This window comes from Anser brachyrhynchus (genome assembly GCF_964034855.1).
Source record: "Anser brachyrhynchus genome assembly, chromosome: 2".
Taxonomy (NCBI): domain Eukaryota; kingdom Metazoa; phylum Chordata; class Aves; order Anseriformes; family Anatidae; genus Anser; species Anser brachyrhynchus.
Genome location: NC_137695.1, coordinates 146,703,067 through 146,708,287, shown reverse-complemented (window position 1 = coordinate 146,708,287; position 5,221 = coordinate 146,703,067). Strand labels below are relative to the sequence as shown.

Below are 5,221 nucleotides of genomic sequence, written 5' to 3'. Positions count from 1 at the left end.
AAGGACCAGGAAATTGATTGTCCCATCTCAAGGGGAAAAGGATCACAGAATCGTCTAGGTTGGAAGAGACCTCCAAGATCACCCAGTCCAACCTCTGACCTAACACTAACAAGTCCTACACTAAACCATATCACTAAGGGCTACATCTAAACGTCTTTTAAAGACCTCCAGGGATGGTGACTCAACCACTTCCCTGGGCAGCCCATTCCAATGCCTAACAACCCTTTCAGTAAAGTTTTTCCTAATATCCAACCTAAACCTCCCCTGGCACAACTTTAGCCCATTCCCCCTTATCCTGTCACCAGGCGCGTGGGAGAATAGACCAACCCCCACCTCGCTACAGCCTAAGGTACCTATAGAGAGCAAAAGATGGTTCTCTCCGTTTCTTACTAAACTTCGAAAGTCTAATGAAGCCACCAGAAAGGCAAGAACAGGAACTAGAGAAAAGGAAAGTTTTCCCTTGCTATTCTCACAGGAGCTGTTTTTACTTTTGTTTTAGTTCAAAACAGTTTATGCACACAGTCCAAAAAAGTCCAAAAACGCAACTAGGAGAAAATATTTGTATTAGCCAAATGCTAAAGTTAATGTGTTATAAGTGAAGTGCCAGAAACTTTCTGGGAGAACACACCCTCCAATTTCATTTGGCCCCAGCTATTTCCCAGCAGCCAGGAAGGATACAAGAAGTAGTTTGGCTGTCATGAGCTAGGTCTCTACATGTTCTTCCCCCCGCCCCATCCCCCCTTTTCTTGCTTGCCCAACTTTTGTTTTCAATAAAAATATTGAACATCATAATGTATCCTGAAACTTAGGCTGAATAATTGAGGACTATGTGGTTGACCTTTAATCATGGATGTTTATAAATGTTGTTTGACATTGATCAAGAATGCATGCAATGAGAAACACTGAATTTGCTCCTGACACTTAACATTCATCTTGAGCAGATGGGGGTTTGAAGCCAGTAGCGTTCTTTATGTAATGGACTCCTCTCTAAATTAAACTATTCTGCTTCCTTCTTGGAATGCTTTCCCCTTCCCTGTCTTGCAATGCCTAGGTACTGCTGGCAATTATTTGTACTAGTTATCTAAGTTTGGGGATGGTGGGAAACGATTCAGGGTAAAACCCACCAAATTTATTTATTTTTTCCAGCTGGATCAATTCCTACATCCTGTTCACTGGGCAGCCTTACAAAAACTTGTGCCAGCATAACACAAGAAGCACCAGGCAGGAGAATAGAGAAGGGAAGGGATGAGGACTGCTTTTTTAGATGAGTGTGCCAACTTTACATGTGTGTTGTATTAGTTTAAGAAAATTATTCATAATAATGCTGTTTGAATTCAGGAGTCCTAGCACTGGCCAAAACTGGTGTATTGGCATGTTTTTCATCAACTTGCGGACGACCATTAATATTCCGCATTTTCGAGGCAAAAGTTGAATGTTCTCCTTCAAATCAGATATTTCTATGACAGAGTTCAAGTCTGACCTGTGCCAGAGAATATGTCTGCACTAGCTTCCTATTCATTTCATAAAAGTTAATATATCCAGTCCTCATTAATTCAGAGTAAGCCAGAATTAGAGTCAACGTGCACTTTACAGGCAGTGTGGATTACACATCACAGTGGATTGCTGACTCTGAAACGAAGGGATAGGGATAGCACAAACCATTCCCTTGCTGAGCATTTTTACAGAAAAGTTCAGCTAAATCTGTTATTGTACAAATTAAACTGCTTCTCATGTTCCTTGACTAGAGGACTAATCTCCAAAACAAAAGAAATGCTGATGTTTAAGGAATGAGAAACCACAGTCAATGTTGTGAGAGAAAAAAAAAAAATAGAAGTAGCTTAGCATTTGGATACAAAAGCCAAATTCAATGCTTAGCATAGGAATGTTTCTTTGACTGGTCAAATAACCGATGAGAGATCCGGAAAATAAAATAAATACCTGATTTTGAGTTCTGTAATCGTGTGAATGCAAACTTGTAGATAGCCTTGATGAAGCTGAGGGAGGCAGCAATGAGCCAGAAAAGGCACGAGAAGATTTGTTATGGTGGCAGCTACTTAGCAACACAAGCTGCAGGTTTTCTCGATCATTTCTCAAGACTGAAATAAGTGCGGAAGACACCGGGTGCTTCCAGTGCTAAGTTTCATCTTCACATCTGTCAGAAGTGGTTCCAGTTGGTTAATTGTGGCAGTCAGCTCCCTGCGGTGTGAATTGGGGCTGGGATCTCTGTCGCCTTCGCCACCGACTCTGGAATTACACGGTGGCTATGGACAGAGCTGAAGCGGGAGCCCTGTTATTTAAAAAAAAGTTTAAGATCAGACCCAAGAACAGCAGCATACCTGCTGCATGTGAGAGGAATGTCTCGGGAATGCTTAACCCATTCCTGGTTACTCCATGCTGGAGCGACTGCCATCCCCCTGTCTCGTTTGTGTTGTCTCTTTGGCAGCAGAGATACGATCATCAGAGCTCTGCAGACGTTAGACAGTTCTTAATGATTACCGAAGAGCTTCCCTTGATGAGACGCAGCTGAGCAAGCAGCTCAACCTCTGGTGCACGACTGCGGAGGAAGTTTTGGTGCGGCTTGTCCCGGGAGCCAGCAGGCCCCGTCCTGGCTGCCAAGAGCTGTTCCCTCGCCGGGAGATGCAGATTGCTCCCAACACGCAGAGCCCGGGGGAAGGCGGCTGAGCCTGCCTCAGATGGGAGCTTTAGATCTGGCTAGATAGGTACACACATATCCCTACCCAAAGTTGTTTTGCCGTTACGGCAGGCTTTGTTGTTATGACTCATTCAGCATGGGTTCTGTCATGGAAAGGCCCTTCTGGGTCGGTGTGAGGTGCGGATCATTAACTCCTCAGGAAATACAGCAGGTACCACATCTAGCGTACATATAGATGAGCTGTAGGAATCTGAAGCCCTGGGGCTAGTCTGAAAGTGAGAGGACTGCGGGTTTTCATCACGAATTCAGCAGGAGGAAGGCCAGGGCCTGCAGTGTGGCTGCTTCTGTAGCCACAACACCTACCTGAACGTTATTCCCAGGGCCTGGGACAAGGATGTGACAAAGCTCCCCCTCTGTTCAAAAGACTCACAGGTGCAAACATGAATGTGTATTGTCTCTGTGTTCTTTCCTCAAAGCCTCCCTCTGTTGCTGTGGTCCCTGAGGCCCAGTTTTTCAGCTGTAACAGCAAGTTTCCTGCTTAATGTTAGGTCCAAGACTTTTTCTCTCAAAGGACCAGGTTTCTGGAACCAAGGCTCCATGTGCTCCCTCCCAGGAAAATCATTCTGCACTGGAAAGCAAAGCACACCTTTACCTCACGAGCAAATAAGGCTTCATCAGTGGAAAACCCCAATCAAAACATATTTACCATACTAGAAAGAAAAAGGAGGCAACTCTTTAGATCCTGGTGATTACATGCTCCTACCTACTACACATGGCGCTTCCATTTTTGTATTAATGTCTGGTTTTAGTTAACAACTAAACAACATTTTTTTAGTTTTTATTTTTAACCTAACACTTTTTCCTTATGGCAAGAAGGGTTTGGTTACGATATGCTTGGACACATGGCAGTGCGGTATGTGTCATTGCCATCTGTGAAGGAAATGGGCACATGGTATCGATGTCTGGCTGGATGAAGGAGACAATACTGTTACAGAAGTATATCACAGCTGTTAGATTCCTGTAGTGCAATGACCGGCTCACACACCATTTCTGAGTACACAGGGAAAAAGCTTGGCCTGGGTCTTCTTCTGCCAAAATGGAAGATGGCCTCAAGTTTGGTACTTACCAGTGAGCTGCTAAGAGCTCCCTTACAGCCGTGGACCAGTAGTTTGCCTGCTCCATAAGAACTGACATTTTTCTTGGTAAGCACTATGCAAGGACATGTGGAAATACTCCTCTGTGAACTGCACTTGGCAATTCACCAGGAACACAAAATGCCCACTTGTATTCCTCTCCCACAGAAGCATTTCCCAGCCTGTCCTGCTGGAAAGCCAGGTCATGGCTAACCAGGGGGAAGCTCATGTGAAGAACGCCATGAAGGTGATAAAGTTGTGTACCCTGCCATTTCACTGCTATGTCTCGTCAGCTCAAGCACCTCGCAGCTGCAGAGGGAAGCCAATACTCTCTTCCCCTTCACCTGCCAGAGGCAGAAGTGAGGAATGAGGTGCAAAGAGTGCTGTCTCACCGGGAGCCTCACAGGGAGGCTGGGGTCCTTGCACCCAGGTCAGTGGTGCTCAGTCAGGTCTTTGTCACTTGGTTAAGACTTAGAATGAAGCACCAGGACAAGGCCTGTGGAGAAGGGGGAAAAAAAAAATAAAAAAAAAATCTTTATGCTTTGTAGTAGGAACGTGAAAACAACACAACTTCCAAGCAGGATGCCAGTCAATTTCATCTGCACATCACACAGATGTCCTCCAGCTATTACAGTGAACAGGTATTAAGTCAGCACCAGGTTTTATATGCAAAGAGGTAGCTTAAAATGTCACAGTGAATTTGGTACTGATATTTAAAACAAAAAATAGGGTTTTAAGGTCATTGGACCATCCTGTCACAAAAAAAAATGACTATTGTTTGAAAACTTCAGCTTCCAATTAATGCTGTCCAAAATCATTCTGCTCTAAACAGGGTAGAGAAATCCAATTTAACCAAAAAGTACAGGTAGCAATGAGGCGTTACGTTTATGAAGTTTGCTTGCATAACTAATCGGCTCATAATTTGACAAGTCACCAGTACAATACATAGTCGGCATGTTGAAAATGCCCTCCTATAAGGAGCTTCTAGGTCTCAGTTAAATGTAGCAGAAGTAGCTAGTATTTAAACGAACCCCTTGCAAACTACAATTCCTATGGTGTTGTTTTTTTTTTGTTGTTTGTTTTTTTTGTTTTGCTTTGTTTTTTCCCAATCAGCTAAATTAGATGGTTTTTTTTTTCAGGCTTATGGTTTCGAAGCACAATATAGTCTGGCAGGTATGAGCGCTTGATGAAAGCCAAGCAATGGTGGGCAAAAGGCCAAGAAATGAAGATTTAAAGGAGTTAATTTCCTGCTGACTGAAGGTTGTGGATGAGGTCACGTATTTATCTTCCATCACAACTCTGTATTTCCTCCTGGAAGGAGAAGGGAACTTGTCTTCATGGCATTTCTGTGCTGCTGTTTTAATTTCAGAGGACCCCATTGTAAAAGAAGAACCAAGAGTCTAAGTGATCCATGGAAGGATCTTAACTTCTTGAA

General features: G+C 43.7%; 1 long non-coding RNA gene across 1 annotated transcript; it reads right to left on the bottom strand.

Annotated features, from left to right (window-relative positions):
• Window positions 1-785: 785 nt before the first annotated feature.
• LOC308190234 lies at window positions 786-4,916 on the bottom strand. The gene is made up of 2 exons (XR_013947019.1): window positions 3,780-4,916; window positions 786-3,281 (listed from the first exon to the last, which is right to left on the bottom strand). It is a non-coding gene; the product is annotated as an uncharacterized lncRNA (long non-coding RNA).
• Between the last annotated feature and the right edge of the window lie 305 nt (window positions 4,917-5,221).